The sequence below is a fragment of the Ambystoma mexicanum genome, chromosome 8, assembly GCF_040938575.1.
Source record: "Ambystoma mexicanum isolate Mex_15411 chromosome 8, UKY_AmexF1_1, whole genome shotgun sequence".
Taxonomy (NCBI): domain Eukaryota; kingdom Metazoa; phylum Chordata; class Amphibia; order Caudata; family Ambystomatidae; genus Ambystoma; species Ambystoma mexicanum.
The window spans coordinates 57,337,611-57,356,886 of NC_090929.1; positions in this window are offsets into that span (position 1 = coordinate 57,337,611).

The window sequence follows — 19,276 nt, forward strand, 5'->3', positions numbered from 1 at the left end:
TCCACCAGGCCCCCACTCATGTCTCCCACCACCCCCACCCCCCAGCACCAGGGGCACCCTCCACCAAGCCCCCACTCATGTCCCCCATCACCCCACCCCCCTGCAGTGCAGGGGCAGCCTCCACCAGGCCCCCATTCATGTCCCCCACCACCCCCACCCCCCAGCCACCAGGGGCAGCCTCCCACCAGGCCCCCACCCATGTCTCCCACCACCCCCACCCCCACCCACCAGGGGCAGCCTCCACCAGGCCCCCACTCATGTCCCCTATTACCCCCACCCCCCCGCAGTCAGGGGCAGCCTCCACCAAGCCCCCACTCATGTCCCCTATCACCCCCACCCCCCAGCAGCAAGGGGCAGCCTCCAACAAGCCCCCACTCATGTCCCCTATCACCCCACCCCCAGCAGTCAGGGCAGCCTCCACCAAGCCCCCACTCATGTCTCCCACCACCCCCACCCCCAGCCACCAGGGGCACCCTCCACCAGGCCCCCACTCATGTCTCCCACTACCCCCACCCCCTCGCAGTCAGGGGCAGCCTCCACCAAGCCCCCCACTCATGTCTCCCACCACCCTCACCCCACAGCAGTCAGGGGCAGCCTCCACCAAGCCAACACTCATGTCTCCCACCACCCCCACCCCCCAGCCACCAGGGGCACCCTCCACCAGGCCCCCACTCATGTCTCCCACCACCCCCACCCCCCAGCAGTCAGGGGCAGCCTCCACCAAGCCCCCACTCATGTCTCCCACCACCCCCACCCCCCAGCAGTCAGGGGCAGCCTCCACCAAGCCCCCACTCCTGTCCCCTATCACCCCGACCCCCCAGCAGTCAGGGGCAGCCTCCACCAAGCCCCACTCATGTCCCCTATCACCCCCGCCCCCCAGCAGTCAGGGCAGCCTCCACCAAGCCCCCACTCATGTCCCCTATCACCCCCACCCCCCAGCAGTCAGGGGCAGCCTCCACCAAGCCCCCACTCATGTCTCCCACCACCCCCACCCCCCAGCCGTGCAATTCGTCTGGGTACGTGTACTTCGTGGTGCGCGTGAAGTTCCACACGCGATTGTACGTATACTTCGGGGTGCGCGTGAACTTCCACACGCGATTTGCCTGGGTACGTGTATTACTGGGGGTGCGTGTGAACTTCCACACGTGATTTGCCTGGGTACGTGTACTTCGGGGTGCGCGTGAACTTCCACACGCGATTGGGCCTGTGAGAGTGGGTCACATGTATTCCAGGGGTGGGCGGGAATATTTACCCGCGACTGTGCCTGTGAGAGTGTGCTACATGTATTCCTGGTGTGGGCGGGAAGATTCACACGTTCGCCTACGACGTGCCGAAAAAGGGTCCAATCCTGACACACGTACGCCAGCATGAAGCAGGCGTACGTCGACCCGCGCAGCATAAAAGTGCGTGTAAATCACAAACAAGCTCATACGCCAGGATGAATATACCATTCCTAGCAGCAGTGGCCGTGGGTTACCAAAGGAGGAGGAGGAGGATAGTGAGGGCCCGAATTTTCACTCCCAGAACCAGCCTTTTTGGGATGCCTAATGACCAGGTGTATGGGAGGTACAGGTTTCCCCCACACATAATACTGGACCTGGTCAGTGAGTGGGAGGATGACCTCACATCACCCACCCTGTGCTCCCAAGCACTCAGCCCCCTGGAGAAGGTCCTCAATGTACTGCCCTTCTTGGCCACAGGATCCTTTCAGCGGACAAGTGCCATAGTGGGTGGGGTGTCACAGGCCATGCAGTCACGCTGCTACACCAGGTCTTGAACATCATCACTGCACGCCCATCATTCCGTAGGCACATATACCTGCCCAGGACACCTGCAGAAAGGCAGGCTGCCACCCTCGATTTCTACGGTGTGGCACAATTTCCAAAAGTGCTAGGTGCCATTAACTGCACCCATGTGGCACTACGTCCCCCCAGGGCATCTGAGCACATCTATAGGAACCGCAAGCACTGGCATTCCATCAACGTGCAGGTAGTATGTAATGCTAAGGGAATCATCATCTCAGTATATGCCAACTATCCAGGGTCCACCCACGACAGCTTCATTTACCGAATGTCTACCCTAAGCCGGGACCTAGAAGCTGGACGGCATGGTGATACAGGGCTGCTTGGTGAGTATGAATGCCACTGCACATGCATGCATGTCAGATGCAGAGTTATGTCACTACCCCACTAATGATACCCATCACCTCCTCACCAGGGGACAGTGCCTACCCTCTGAGCACCTACATGATGACGCCAATTCGGAACACCATCACGCCTCCAGAGGTAAGATACAACACAGCCCACATTGCAACCCGGGGCATAGTGGAGCGCACATTCGGAGTGCTCAAGTCACGCTTTCGCTCCCTTGACCGGTCTGGCGGGCAGCTGTTATATGCGCCCCCAGTAGTGTGCAGGATCATAGTGGCAGCATGTGTCCTGCACAATGTTGCAACACGCTGGGGCCTGGCCGTGGACATGGTGGTGCCCCCACATCCCCAACCACATGCATGCCCGCTGCGCATGGGAGGGGAGAGGGCACGGGGTGAGGCAGCTGGTGGCTAATTACTTCACATAGAAAATCATACCCCAGTGGAGTGCACACAGGCCTGGCACATACCATCTGATAAGCAATGATGACTCGACCTGACAATTAAGACGAACAAAGGGACTGTCAACTGTCAGAAACCATAGCAGCCTTAGATTGTTCATGTGGAAGTGTCACAATGTGTGCATCTCTACCTACACAAACACCACCAATGCAGTGTCATGAAAAGACGCTTCCATGCTGCAGAAATGAATACCCACTTGCAAAATACTACATGAAAACAGTGCCATGTCACCCACCCCCTCCATGGCACGGCCACACAACACACCATGGCATGTCATGCATTGTGAGAGGAAAGAAATGAATCCCCACAACATGCCCCAAGTGTCAGCAGCTACAGTGTCCCTAATGGAAACCTGGCCACACATGAAATGCCCACAGTAATGCAGGACCTACAGCCCACATTACCAAATACTTACCAATAATACCAATCACCTACACAACCTCCAACCTAACTTAAACATGACATTACAGACTTAAAAATTTGCTAGCCTCACCACCTGATGATGACAGCCCTCCGAACACTTGCAAGTATACGGTGTTAGCGCCACGCAAGAGTGTAGGTGCACTGCTTACAACATGGACTCCAGTTCCAAGGTGGACTGCATTGTGAAGACATGGAGGAATGGACCTGCAAATATGGAGGATGAGATGGATGCAGAGGCACATATCAATACACCACGCAATGTACAATACAACAACAATATGCACTATGAATGTATACACAGTATTGACTACAGACTGCCCACACAGCTCATGGGAGTCCAATGTCACCATGTACGTCAATGCCATTTGGGCACACCCTTTGCAAGCCCATGAAAACGGGAAGCAGGAAGGGTGTGTGTGACAAAAATCCAAGCATCTGAACCAAATCCATGACAAGCCTGCATGTGCCCAGCCACAATGCAGCGTATGCCCACGGGAGCCACACAAGGCAAGAAAATGTCCCCCAAAAAAAAAAAAAAAAATTAATGGGACCGGGGTGGTTGGGGAGGCCACCCAGGAGGTCCGAGGACAGGGTGCACACCAAAACCCACCTGTGTGGATCTTGCGAAAAAAAAACACCTCCATGGGCTCATGGCCCACACGGCTACCCTATTGTGGGAGTATCACTGCTGTCGCTATTCTCACCCTGTGCAGCTGCATCCGGAGATGGTGGCACTATGGGAGACAGCCCACGCAAGGCCCTAGTCTGTTCCTCCATGGCTGCAAGCATGCGGGTGTGGTAGGTCTCGTTCTGGAGGATGAGTGTGCGGAGGTCCCCATGCAACAACTCACGGGATGCCCGGACCTCCGCCCTAGTTGCCTGCATCTCAGCTGAGAGCGTACGGGTGAGACGCTCCAGCTGCTGTTCTGTCCTTCGGTTTGTTGAAGCCTCAAGCTCAACAAGAGTCGTCCTGAGGTGAAGGAGTTCCAGCCTCAGGGCTTCCCTGTGGCCCTGGGACTCTATGGAGATGGCTTCCTGCAGAGTCGCCAGTGCCGCCCGCCTGTCCCTGTTGGACGCCAACATGTCCTCCCTGTGTGACTGGCAGATGGAGTCGGTTGCCTGCTGTAGTCGCTCCATCAGCCTTTCGGGGGAGACAATGGAAGTGGCCACCCTATCCATGGCCTGAGCCATCATCTCTGATGATGCTGCCTGTTGGGTTGCCATACCGTAAATGGATTGCTCCCATGCAGTTTTGCCAGGTGGCGTACGGCCACCACGTCGGCGGGCACCACACCTGTCTGGGGCAAGGCAAACTGCACCTTGCTGTGCCGGCACTGCCTGAGGCTGCAGGACTGCATTCCCCCTCTGATCTGCTGGCCCAGGAACAGGATCAGATGTCGCGGAGTGTGACCCTGCATCCGTAACCACCAAAGGCGTACCCACCAACACTGACATCCCCATTGAGGGTTCTAACCCTGGTGCAGGTGGGTCGGACAGAACAGAATCCCTCCCAGGAACACTCACCTGCGACGGCACGTAGGTCTCATCATCCGAATCAACACCTGAGTACAGCTCGGGGAGGTGCAGCCAGAGACACCCCTTGAGAGCACGACCTGCAGCAGTTGTGGGTTCTCACCCACCACCACACCACGTCCCTCACTGGTGGTCGGTCGGCCCTCAGACCCCTCCTGGGTCTGCACCATCTCCACAACCCCAGCAGTATCAGGTGCGTCTTCCCCTGCAAAGACATAAAAGAAAACAAATGGAAACAGGCATTAGCACTATGGCACACAATGAGTGCTGAGAGGCTACAGAAACAGTACTTGATTGACACATGTCCCACATGACTAAAACACTCCCATGCATGCACCGTCACTGCGTGTGATGGGGAGGCAGATGCCACACATTGATGACACCAAGATGGAAGATGAACACATTTGCTGCATACTGCCTAGCAGTGCCAGCACACATTGGCCAGTGATTGGCAGGTCAAATACACATGCCATCACACAGATGGCATGTACCCTAGCCATGAAGTGAAGAGGGAGAGGAGGTCACCAATTGTTCATTCAGTCCAGATTGTTCATATGATATATTTTTTTGCATTGTAATGGTTCTAATGTTTAACATGCAGCTTCCAGTCAAAAATGGTCCTAAAGCACAGGCACATTTCTAAACTAATCATGTCCACAAAACTGAGCCAGTCCACTGTACCATAGCCATGTCAGACATGTGACAATAGGACTGAGAAATCCCGAGTAAAAGTGGTGGTATGCAAACAATCTGCCTGAATTAACAGAGGTAAATAAGCAACAGTGTAGTGGCAAGATGACACTCCAGGGGCAACTGGCGTGGTGTTGGGCTGGATGTCTAATGTTGGCCGAAGGGATGCTGCTATACCCAAATGCTGGTGGCAAGAATGTTTAGGAAGAGGCACATGGGTGAGCCGAACCACTCAGGCACACACACCCTCCCCTGGCACACAAACAGAAGCCCTCCCACACACAACATGCACATGGATGACACACACATGCATGTGCACTCACCGGACAATGCCTTGTAATCTGCCACTACTGCCACACCTTGGATTTGTTCCTCCGTGACGTAGGTCCCAGCAACCTGCTCATGTGGAGTGAGTTCTATGTCGTCTGCTGGAGACCCACCTCCAGTCACTAGAGTTGCGGCATGACTTGAGGTCAGCTTATTCTTTGCCCTGCGCTTCAGGTCATTCCAGCGCTTGTAGCAATCATTAGCTGTGCGCCTCACGATTCCAAGGGCACTTATGATGTCCGCAATGGTCTGCCAGTGTGCCTGACGTTGTGCAGGTGTGGTCTTGGATCCTGCAACAATCACCATTTCGCGGTCATGTGCGGACACAAGTGCATTCAGTTCGGCCTCATTGAAGCTGGGCTTCCTTGACGGGCCGGACTGTGTAGCCGTTTCTGGGGCATCAGCCTCTATTGGACGAGCACTCTTCCTCTTCCGCTTGGAAGGTGGTGGGGATCCGGAGTGTCCTGCGCCACTCTGGACACTAGGGGCAGGAGCGTAGGATTGCACACTCAGCATGGGAGTTGGTGCAGGCATTATCTCAAGTGTGATGGTGTCAGGGGGAATGTCAGCATGATGGACTTGGACCGACACTGTCCTCGCTGGGTGTGTGAGAGGTGGGGTGGATGGAGCCGCAGCTGCCCCTGCAGCCTCCCCAGCCTGCCTACGCGGGGCAGCAGATGACCTAGCTGCCCCTGATCAACGTGGCCTGATGAGACCAACGTTCACCGGTGCACATGGCCTAGACCTGCTGACCTGGAAGTCAGCCATGGATTCACCCTGTGCCAGGTCTGGTTCCACAGTGGGCTGGTCCAACAAGGGCTGAGCATGGATGGTGTCAGCCACGGTAACCTCAACCGGGGGGGGGCATGGGTGTCCCTGACTGCTCCTCCACACATGGGGGGCTAGGGGCACCCTGCAAGTCACGGCCACGTCCCCTACCGGATCCACCACGGCCACCACTTGGGGCTCGGCCACCTTTGCCACCCTTACGGCTTGTTCGCCTCCCAGCCATGGCACTGATGTTATTGTGCGTATGGGAGTTGATGTGAACTATTGTCCTGGGCAATTGGGGGTCAAAGGGCCTGGGTACCAGATGGTAATCGTACCCTAGTGCTCTAGCAAGGCTGTATGTCACCCCTGGGGAAAGATGACGGGTCACGCAACGCACAGGCACCCCAAAAATGGGAAGTAAGGTGCACGCAACCCCTCCTAGACCACGTGCGTTGAAAAAAAAACCTGCACTACGCTGTGGCACCCAGGAACACAAGAATGAACGTATGCGTGTCACACGCAGCCTAGAATGACCTCTGAAGGGGTACGCAACACACGGGGCAAGCACAGATGTTAGATACGTGCGCGACTCACCGTCTGCCAGGAACAAAAGCATGCAAAATATGCGCGTGTGCGCGTTGGCAACGCCCCCGCCAAAAGAAGAATTGTACGCTGACTGAGGAGACAGGACAACAGTAGTAGGGAAGCTGTTTGAGGAAACAGGCCCAGGAAAAAGAGGAAAAGAGAAAAAACTGTCAGAGGTAACAGGGAGTACGAACTGGAAACACTGTGAAGTAAATCGCGTGTGAACCGACAAGAAGTACAGATTTCACCCACTCGCTCTCCACGAAAAGCACGTACAAGGAAATGGCGTCCTACATGTACCTTTTATACACACGTCACAGACGCGCATACGCAATGAGGCCATTTCCACCAATTACGCGCTTTGACACTCGGACGTGTTTCTCTTCATTTTTACATGTGCCATTCTCTACGGCCATGCGCGTGATGTCACAGCTGCGCATGGTGGCCTTTGGGCCAATGAAATCGCAAATGCGAGCACACGTGGTAAAACTGCACGTCCGAGTGTCATCGCGTGTATTCGGAGGGAAGTGAGCGTACACGCGATTGGCCTGGGTACGTGTATTACTGGGGGTGCGCAGGAAGTTCCACACGTGATTGGTGGAAATCCACGTGTGCTCTGTGATCACGTGTAATGAGGGGAACACCCACGCGCCTCACGTAACAGACGCGCTCACGCACTAAGGGCCTTTGGTCCGATGAAATCGCATTTGCGTGCTGGCGTGCATACGCGCTTAGGGCCTTTCCTCGATTTACACGCAGACGTGCAGGATTTTCACGTGCCAAATCACTCCGTATCAAGCTGGCCACGCGTAAGCAAACGGAAGACCACGCTCCTGCCCAGAAGGCCGAACTACTGCCCCCCAGAGCCCCGAGCACGCTCCCACCTGCCATCTGCTGCTGCCTGACTGCCTGCTGCCCACGTGCCCTGCCATTTGCTGCCTGCACATCAGCCAGGGGTGCTGTTGCTGTGACCACCCCTGCTGGAACCGAAAACTCCCGACTGGGATTACATCGCTCCACAGCCCATCCCCAGGACCCAGTTGCCCACCCACTCCTGCCTCTGGGGTTGTCATGTCGGGGCAAACACCATCTGAGACCACTGACAACCCCCGGCCAGAGAGGCAGAGGGGCACCAGCATCAGTGCCACCGAAGTTGGTGTCCTGGTGGAGCAAGTCCTGGGGCAGTATGATGCCCTCTTTGGAAGTTTCCGCGCCGACAAGGAAGGACGGACTCGGATCTGGACTGACATCGTGACTGCCATCAACGCGGAGGGGGTGGCAGTCCGCGACTTCCAACATGTCAAGAAGCGCTGGGAGGACTTCAGGTCCAGGACCCTGAACAAGGCCCGGCGCCTCTTGAAGGCAGCGGATGCCAAGGGGCGCCGGGGCCACTTGTCGGAAGAACAGATGAGGGTCCTGGAACGCATATCCCCAGCGCTCCACGTCCAGGTCCTTGAGAGGCTGACCCGTCTGGAGTCGAGCGGTAAGTGTACATGCATCCTGATTGTGAGCTGTGCGTGTGGTGATTTTTCAGTAGTGTGCAGGTTGCACATCTGTTTGTGTGGGGTCGAGTATGGGTGGGGGTGTACAGGGCCGTGGGGCTAACACATGCGAGGGCTGGTATGTGTGAGACATGGATGGTGCTTGTGTGTGTAGGCTTGCATGCCGAATGCAGTTGTGTGGGCACACATGTTTGGATGAATGTGTATGTAAGTAGACATGTCCGTGATGTCACGCATGTATGTTGTTTTCAGCTGCATGTATCAGCACTGTGTACATGTGCATGTGTGTGTATTTGACAAGGGTGCAAGAGTGATGCAACATGGATGCATGTGACAGCGGTATGTGGAAGCCTGATGGGCAGATGTGACATGGATGCCCATCTGAATACTGCGACACTTGGCAGAGGTGTACACATGCATGCAGGTGTGGTGGTGTGTGTACATGTGTGGTGCACTTCCTGTGTGGCATGTGATGTCTGGCTCACCTTTGCCTGCTCATGCTGTTGTATGTGTATGGATGGTGCTGGCAGTTGCGATATGGCTGTGCTATGGCTCATGTGTGCGAGTTGAAATGACATGTGTGTTGGTGATTGTGATGCCATGTCTGAGGTTTGCCAATGCCACTCATGTACAACTGTCATGTGTGTATGTGTCCATTGTACAGTGTCCTGATGCCTGTGTTTTATTTCTCCCTGTCTGCAGCGTCAACTGATGAAGAGGGCGGAGAGGGTGCTGTGGAGCACAGCGGCGGGGATCGCACCGCCAGCCGGAGACTCAAGGCCCGGCTCCCCTCCCAGGTTGTGATCTCGTTGGGGAGTGAGGAGTCCGGTGCCGCGTCCCAGGCCGCAGCTGCCGGGGGGAGGTCCAAGAGGCAGAGGTTGGAGTTGGACTCCTCGGCAGCAGAAGGGGCAGCTGGGACCCCACAGGGCCCAACGGGGGAAGATGGCACGGAGTCATCCAGGTTGGTGGGGGGTTTGGTGGAGGAGGAGGCCGTGCAAGCAACAGAGACGGAGTCTGGAGGCGGGGGTCCCACTGGTGCTAGTGGTGCAGTGCAGGACAAGGGACAGGAGGCAGCACAGGCCGCCGCAGAGGTGCCTGTGTGCAATCCTGTCCCTGATCCTGTCCCTGCATCATCTTGCACCAGCAGGGATGCCTACGTTCAGACCCGTTTTCAGGCAGGGGATGAGCTCACGACAACTGGCCTTCCTCTGCCTGCGGACGTGGCTATCCGGGTCCGGGTTGAGCCTGTTCTGAGTGGTGTGGCGTTGCGTCAACGGGCCATGCGAGGTGACCTGCAGTCTTTTCATGAGGAGACTGCACGTCATCTCGAATGGCTCATTGACCACGTTAGCCTGCTGGGACAGGTCACCCAGGTCGGATTCCTCCGTATGATGGGGCTTGCTACGACCCCCTCCTCAACTGAACCCCCTACGCGCCAGTCGTCCTCCGTGCCATCTTCCCACCCATCAGTCACCTGGGTGCCCTGTGGAGCTGCCTCGGACAGTGCGGCCAGGCTGGTGGAGGAGGCATCCCTGCCACAGTCGGGAGTCGGACGTCCAGCAGGGGTGGCCACGTCAACGACTGCACCCCAGCCGGCAGAGGATGTGCAGGCAGCAGGAGGCAGTGCACGGGCAGAGGCGCAGCAACAACGTGGTGGGAGCCATGAAGGCTCGGGGCCTTCAACATCGGAGGGGCAGGCATCGGCCGGAGGGCAGGAGGACCCAGGACAGAGAGTGTCTTCCGTGTGGCAGCGGTTGGGCCACGCCATAGATGCGGAGCGGCAGCGGGCGGAAGAGGCACGGCTGACAATGGTCAGGGCGGAGAACTCCATGCGGAGGGCCCTGAGGCGGGCCGAGTGCCTCGAGGCAATCCGCAGGGGTTTGGAGGTGGACACGTCGACGGCCCTGCGGACCCTCGGGGCCATGGAGGAGGACCGCCTCCGGGACATTGAGCAGGAGTTCGATGATGCCCTGGCCCGGGACATCCACAAGTGAGCCCTCGAACTAGCCCGCTGCCCTTGTACATAGTTATGTAGGTAGTGTTAGGTTTCATTTTTTGTGGGATTTATTTTGGACCTTTCGGACATTGGCCACATTTTTGTATATAGTTTATTTTATTAGTCAGTGTAGTTAGATAGGTTTCCTTTCTGTTGTTGGGATAATGGACCCTGGCTTGTTCGTATGTACATAGTTCACTGTTGGATTGTATTTTTCTTTCGCATTTTCACCATGGAGCAATGGCTTTCTATTTTTTTTCACATTGGATTTTGATTTCTGGACAGTGACTTTGGACACCATTACTTAGGATTTTTATTTATGGTTTTGTTTTTTTGAACGGACATGCTTCTTTTCATTTTTGTACATTCACATTTCTGTTTCTTTATTTTTGATTCTAATTATTTTTCCTTCAATACATATTTTTTTATCACACTTCAATGTGTAGTATCATCTCATTGGTTTAATGCATATCATGATATGGCTTTTGAGATTCACTGACACCCATTGGGTGTATGTGAGGGAAATGTGTTTGTTTCGGAACTTGCAATTGGTGTTCTGTCATGTAATTGCCAATTATCGGTGGGTGGATGCAATACTCGGGTGGGTGTTTTGCATTTGGAGGCTGACCATAGGGACCAGGGATCTAGATTGTGATGACATGTTGGCTGGGGAACATGAGTTGGACATGAGTGGGGGCCTGCTGGCAGGTGCCCCACAGTGCTGGGGGGTGGGGGTGCAGGGGTACATGAGTTGGACATGAGTGGGGGCCTGCTGGCAGGTGCCCCACAGTGCTGGGGGGTGGGGGTGCAGGGGTACATGAGTTGGACATGAGTGGGGGCCTGCTGGCAGGTGCCCCACAGTGCTGGGGGGTGGGGGTGGTGGGGAACATGAGTTGGACATGAGTGGGGGCCTGCTGGCAGGTGCCCCACAGTGCTGGGGGGTGGGGGTGCAGGGGTACATGAGTTGGACATGAGTGGGGGCCTGGTGGAGGCTGCCCCTGACTGCTGGGGGGTGGGGGTGTTAGGGGACATGAGTGGGGGCTTGGTGGAGGCTGCCCCTGACTGCTGGGGGGTGGGGGTGGTGGGAGACATGAGTGGCAGCCTGGTGGAGGCTGCCCCTGGTGGCTGGGGGGTAGGGGTGGTGGGAGACATGAGTGGGGGCCTGGTGGAGGGTGCACCTGACTGCGAGGGGGTGGGGGTGGTGGGAGACATGAGTGGGGGCCTGGTGGAGGCTGCCACTGACTGCGGGGGGGGTGGGGGTGGTGGGAGACATGAGTGGGGGCCTGGTGGAGGCTGCCCCTGTACTGCGGGGGGGGTGGGGGTGATAGGGGACATGAGTGGGGGCTTGGTAGAGGCTGCCCCTGACTGCTGGGGGGGTGGGGGTGGTGGGAGACATGAGTGGGGGCCTGGTGGAGGCTGCCCCTGGTGGCTGGGGGGTGGGGGTGGTGGGAGACATGAGTGGGGGCCTGGTGGAGGCTGCCCCTGGTGGCTGGGGGGTGGGGGTGGTGGTAGACATGGGTGGGGGCCTGGTGGAGGCTGCCCCTGCACTGCGGGGGGTAGGGGTGATAGGGGACATGAGTGGGGGCTTGGTGGAGGCTGCCCCTGACTGCTGGGGGGTGGGGGTGGTGGGAGGCTGCCCCTGACTGCAGGGGGGTGGGGGTGGTGGGAGACATGAGTGGGGGCCTGGTGGAGGCTGCCCCTGCACTGCGGGGGGGTGGGGGTGATAGGGGACATGAGTGGGGGCTTGGTGGAGGCTGCCCCTGACTGCTGGGGGGTGGGGGTGGTGGGAGACATGAGTGGGGGCCTGGTGGAGGCTGCCCCTGGTGGCTGGGGGGTAGGGGTGGTGGGAGACATGAGTGGGGGCCTGGTGGAGGCTGCCCCTGGTGGCTGGGGGTGGGGGTGATAGGGGACATGAGTGGGGGCTTGGTGGAGGCTGCCCCTGGTGGCTGGGGGGGTGGGGGTGTAGGGGTACATAGGTGGGGGCCTGGTGGAGGCTGCCCCTGGTGGTTGGGGGGTGGGGGTGGTGGGAAACATGAGTGGGGGCCTGGTGGAGGCTGCCCCTGGTGGCTGGGGGGTGGGGGTGGTGGTAGACATGGGTGGGGGTCTGGTGGAGGCTGCCCCTGCACTGCGGGGGAGTGGGGGTGATAGGGGACATGAGTGGGGGCTTGGTGGAGGCTGCCCCTGACTGCTGGGGGGTGGGGGTGGTGGGAGACATGAGTGGGGGCTTGGTGGAGGCTGCCCCTGACTGCGAGGGGGTGGGGGTGGTGGGAGACATGAGTGGGGGCCTGGTGGAGGCTACCCCTGCACTGCGGGGGGGTGGGGTTGATAGGGGACATGAGTGGGGGCTTGGTGGAGGCTGCCCCTGACTGCAGGGGGGTGGGGGTGGTGGGAGACATGAGTGGGGGCCTGGTGGAGGCTGCCCCTGGTGGCTGAGGGGTGGGGGTGATAGGGGACATGAGTGGGGGCTTGGTGGAGGCTGCCCCCTGTGGCTGGGGGGGTGGGGGTGCAGGGGTACATGGGTGGCGGCCTGGTGGAGGCTGCCCCTGGTGGCTGGGGCGTGGGGGTGGTGGGAGACATGAGTGGGGGCCTGGTGGAGGCTGCCCCTGGTGGCTGGGGGGTGGTGGTGGTGGTAGACATGGGTGGGGGCCTGGTGGAGGCTGCCCCTGCACTGCGGGGGGGTGGGGGTGATAGAGGACATGAGTGGGGGCTTGGTGGAGGCTGCCCCTGACTGCTGGAGGGTGGGGGTGGTGGGAGACATGAGTGGGGGCTTGGTGGAGGCTGCCCCTGACTGCGGGGGGGTGGGGGTGGTGGGAGACATGAGTGGGGGCTTGGTGGAGGCTGCCCCTGCACTGCGGGGGGGTGGGGGTGATAGGGGACATGAGTGGGGGCTTGGTGGAGGCTGCCCCTGACTGCTGGGGGGTGGGGGTGGTGGGAGACATGAGTGGGGGCCTGGTGGAGGCTGCCCCTGGTGGCTGGGGGTGATAGGGGTGGTGGGAGACATGAGTGGGGGCCTGGTGGAGGGTGCCCCTGACTGCGGGGGGTGGGGGTGGTGGGAGACATGAGTGGGGGCCTGGTGGAGGCTGCCCCTGCGCTGTGGGGGGGTGGGGGTGGTGGGAGACATGAGTGGGGGCCTGGTGGAGGCTGCCCCTGCACTGCGGGGGGTGGGGGTGATAGGGGACATGAGTGGGGGCTTGGTGGAGGCTGCCCCTGACTGCTGGGGGGGTGGGGGTGGTGGGAGACATGAGTGGGGGCCTGGTGGAGGCTGCCCCTGGTGGCTGGGGGGTGGGGGTGGTGGTAGACATGGGTGGGGGCCTGGTGGAGGCTGCCCCTGCACTGCGGGGGGTGGGGGTGATAGGGGACATGAGTGGGGGCTTGGTGGATGCTGCCCCTGACTGCTGGGGGGTAGGGGTGGTGACATGGGCAGGGGTGCAGGGTAGTCCCCCGTGGTGTGGGCTGCCTGCAGGGGCCGTGGAGGTTGTGGAGCGTACACCTGGGAGGACCCACACCGCCAATTCACGTGTAGTACTCCCCAGAACCCCTGAAATACACGTACCCTGCTGTAATTGCGTGTGGAACTTCCCGCGCACCCCTGCAATACACGTACCCTGCTGAAATCGCGTGTGGAACTTCCCGCGCACCCCTGCAATACACGTACCCTGCTGAAATCGCGTGTGGAACTTCCCGCGCACCCCTGCAATGCACGTACCCTGATGGAATCGCGTGTGGAACTTCCCGCACACCCCTGGAATACACGTACCCTGCTCGCACGGGGCCAATCGCGTGTGGAACTTCCCGCGCACCCCTGAAATACACGTACCCTGATGGAATTGCATGTGGAACTTCCCGCGCACCCCTGGAATACACGTACCATGCTCGCACGGGGCCAATCGCGTGTGGAGATTCCCACGCACCCCTGAAATACACGTACCCAGCTGAATTTGTGTGTGATACTTCCCGCGCACCCCTGATGCACACGTACACAGGACAATTGCGTGTGGAACTTCCCGCGAACCACTGAAATACACGGTCCCCGCTTGGCGTTTGCTGTTTGCCAGCCCTGTGAACTGGTCCAGGGTTGGCGCAGCCCTTTACGATTATTTGGGGATTTTGAGAGCTTTTCCTTGCGCGAGGGTGTTCTTGGGAGCGTAACTGGCGCTGCTGCAGGGTCGCTGCGCCACGCTGCGCCACGGCTGGTTTTGGATGCGAAAATCCATGAATACGCTGTGCGCGGAAATCGGTTTTAGCGCACGCGGCTGGCGCAGACATTCGCACGGGCATGCTGTGCACCAGTCGCGTGCGCCACTTTTGTGCGATTTTCTATGAATTACCCTGTTAGTATTGGAGTGTGGTTACTTTAAAGGTCTACAGACGTTTTATCTGGCTAAATTTGTTAATATTGAGTTTACTGACTGTACCACATTTCTATGGGAACGAATTATGAACGGTGTACACTACCCATTAATTTTAGCACTGAGTAATTTTTTAAAAATCATAGAAAAGGAACTCGTGAGATTTGAAATCTAAGGAAAATAAACTAATTCAGATGTATGATTTAAATTTTTAAACCTTCGTTTAAAGTATATACCAATTAGAATGCATTTCAAATTTATTGTATGAATATATGTCTTGCAAATGGACAATGATATGAAATGACAAAAAATGGTACATTTTATATCTGTTTTAAATGTGTTTTATGATTTGTATATGTAAAATGTGTCTAATACGTGATAAATATGATTCAAATTTTGTAAAGGTTTTTTAACCAAAAAATAAATAAATGATAAGAACAAAAAAGAGCTTGTTCTTGCAACTCTCAGAACAACCCGGAGAATATCCTCACTGTAAGGGAGAACTTAAATACACGTCCAAGTCAGATGCAGGAACCATGCATGCGTTCCAAAAGAAAAGTGCACATTGGAGATGAATTGCCCGATAACCAATGGGATGCACATTCCACCACTGTGGACAAGGGTAATGGAAATGATACTGGCCTATCAAACAATCAGATGTGCTGATTCTAGCAATGTTGGATAGGCAAAGAGAAGATCCCTTTCCCTCACAGAACAACAATGATCACAGCATTCAGATCCATATCCACTCTAAGACGAATTCATTCACAAGACATTCAATATATTCAATATATCAACAATAGGAGAATGGACACAGTTTCTCTAACTATTCCATCACAAATCATCAAAGAATGAATATGGAACACAAAAGACAAATGGAGGCATCATGGTTTTAAATTAGATATTGTATACGTAGACCAACCGTAGCTGAGCCTTCATGTTCAATTAGATTTTAAGCCCTGCTCATCAACTGTCTAGGCAACCAGGGCCATCTAAATTCGAGAAGTATCTTTTTTAAAAAAATGTACCTTTGGTTTGTTAAAAACCTTTACAAACAGGTTTATAAGATCATACGTGAAACAGAACAATTTACAAGTGCAAGATGGTCCCAAAATCTAAAACAATTTCAAAATATCTGATCTAAAATTCAAGTGTAAAATTCACTTTAATTCAATGTGCAAAATACAATTGTGCAAAATTACAAATGTGCAAATGTAAAAATGTGCAAACATCATGATTACAATCCACAATGAAACGATAAAATGAATGGTATCATAACAAGAGAGTACATTTGCCACTTGATTAAAACCAAGAGAAGTGTCCTTTAAAGCGACTCACCAGAATACTAGAGACTCATCGTGGTCTTGGCTAACAAACACCATCAATGACACCACTAGACAAAGAAATTACAAATGCCAGGACTCATTTCCATTTTCTAATATCAAGATGGCTGTGTGGAACACAAGGGGGTTCAACCATTTGATGAGACATAATTAATAAAATCCCCTAACCATCTAGGATATCATAGCATTACAAGAAACTTGGATAACAATTGAACCTACTTGGCCAGGCTATGAGATATGTTGGATTCCTGCGATTTCACATGTGAAGGGAAGACCTTCTGCGGGTCTGCTAACGGACTTAGGATAACAAAGTAGCCTTATCCCTTGGGCTTCTCCCCATCCTTGTGTACAATTAACAAAACTTTCCTCGTCAAACCTATTGAGCCACCTTGGCACCGACACAGCCATTCTGAATTTATAATGGAATCCAGTCATAATAGATGATGATGTTTTTTTTGAACTGGTGACCAACATGTTGGATTTGATTGCAACTGATCGAACAACAGATACCATTGTAATTTTTGGAGACCTTAACGTAAGATGTATCAGGCCTAAAGCTCCTATGGTAACCACACAAGCCGCTCGATGGATGAGCTTCATGAGCGAGAGAAGTTTCACAACGCTGAACGGTACGATTGATGGAAATATTCCTCCCAACCCAACGTGGTACAGAGATGCCTTGTGCGCTATATTGGACTATGTATTCGTCCCCACACATTCGATCAATAATGTACAAAGTTTTAACACCATCCCAACTCTACACAGCGATCATGACATTCTGGGAATCACGTGGGTTCAAATGCAACGGATAGCTTGTGATTACTATAAGCCTCACATTGAGCTTGGATAAGCGAGGAACAGGATTACATGGAACGACTCCAAACTCAATAGATTCTCAACTCTGTTACAAAAAGAACTTAGTGTATCAAATGTTTGTAAGGATGTCGTATACACTGAAACACTGCTATTCTTCATGGAAACTGCTCAAAAATGTGCTAGGTAGATAATTATTCATACATATTCATACGATCCTGTAGTTCAAAACATGAAAGCCACTATGAGAAGAGACATACAATGGATCAAATTAAATAATTCCCAAAATATCCTAAATAAAATAGCCAAAGCACATACAGTCTATAAAAATCACCTCAAACAATATGAAGCGCAAAAACTGCAGTTAGCAGGTGAACGCATGTTATTGGCCCTTGACTCAAAATCGAGCGCCGAAATATGTAGACTATTAAAAGATGGAATTAACAATGCTACGTCTTCTCTTCTACTTAATGCAATCAGTGCCCAAATGTGGGTCACCCATTTTTCAACTATATTTGACAAGAATCTACTCAGAAGCCACACATTGGCAAAAATGACCCACAACCTCTGGTATTTGATCATTTAGATATTCATATACAAATCAACAGATTAAGTTCCTCTCGAGCTCCAGGTCCAGATGGGCTATCTAATACCATGCTAAAAGCCCATCTCGACCCTTGGGTTCACATTTTAACTAATATTTCCGAAAATCATAATCTCTGGTTTAATTCCAAAATCATGGAAAACTTCCATTATCATTCCTACATTCAAGAAGGGCAATCGAAAGGATCCCCTGAATTTCCGCCCAATAGCCCTCCTTGACATACCGGGAAAAATCTTTGCCCGATCAATCCTTAGAGATCTACTCAAGTGGATAAAGAAAACAACGCAAATAGGCACCTACCAATCAGGGTTTGTAGCTGGATTAGGCACAACTGTTTAGTTGTTATTCGTTTTTTCAGCCATCTAAAAACAAGTACTAGCTACCAAGCAACTGATATACTTAGCATCTATAGATTTCTATATCAAGAGAGTTTTTATGGCAAAAACTGATGAAAGCAGGGTTTCCGACCTTCATCCTTAACTTAATCTGTCAATTTTACTCTAATACATCCATCCAGGTAAGAGTGAATCAAGAAGGTCTCTTATCCAAGCCCATCCCTACCTATCGAGGCTTGAAACAGGGCTGCATTCCAGCCTCGACATTATTTAATTTCTATATTAGAGATGTAAACACCTTCCTGGAAGTTACAAGATCAATTCCGCTCAAAATTGGTGAATCCCCTGTTTCCTGGCTACTTTATCTGGATGACTTGGTCGTTCTTGACCAGACCCCTATCGGTCTGCAGAGAAAGCTAAGTGCATTGCAAAAGTATGCAATAGCAAACTCTTTGTCGATTAACATAAAGACATCTAACATTCTAACTTTGACATCAGTCAATGGTAAGAAAAAGCTCAATTTCAAATGATCAATAGGAAACCAAAACCTAGACATAATTCATGATTTTTGTTACTGGGGACAGAACATTAATGACAACACCCACAACACTCCATATAAAAAAGAAATTAAACATACAATGAAAACTATGACTTCTCAAGCCAGATCAGTACAAAGAAAATATGGAAAGTGTTCAAACATACCCATTATAACCTTTTATAAACCAAACTTTGTACCAGTAGTTGCGTAAGGAGCCCAAGCCAAACTACCAGGAATTCACCCAAACTGGGATTATCTAAAGGGCATCTACTGGAAGAAACCTTTATCATTACCAAAAAGCTTCCTCATTCAAAAAATACAATTTGAATTAAGATCAATAGCCCTGCAAACAGTAGCCTGGCAAGCCTTAGTTCTTTATATAGAAAATGCTTGACAGACAACACCTATGAACTAAGCCCGATTCCTGCTATTGCGGTTAGCCTAGCAAGAAACCATGATAACCCCTAAGATACATAGAAAGCCGACGTAGAACCATGCATACTTATACGTAACCCGGAGCGAGCCAAGAGAAATCAGTGGCAGCACGATTGGGGTCTATTATGGGACAAATGTAACCCATACAAATCATTTAAAAATGGTAATTTAATAATCAAACCATTACACCAAATTCCTAAATACCTCCAAAAATTTCCGGACCAAACATATCGCAAGAATCTCATGCGAATGCGCTCAGACTTATGACTGACTAAAGATCTCCTAGCCTCACGATCTAAACATCTAACTCAAGATAATGCTTGCAGATTTTGTGGCTCTAATTCCAGGATTGAAACTTTAAAATACCTCCTGGTCAAATGAAAAGGTTTAGCCGCATTAAGAAAATAATACTTTCATAAAT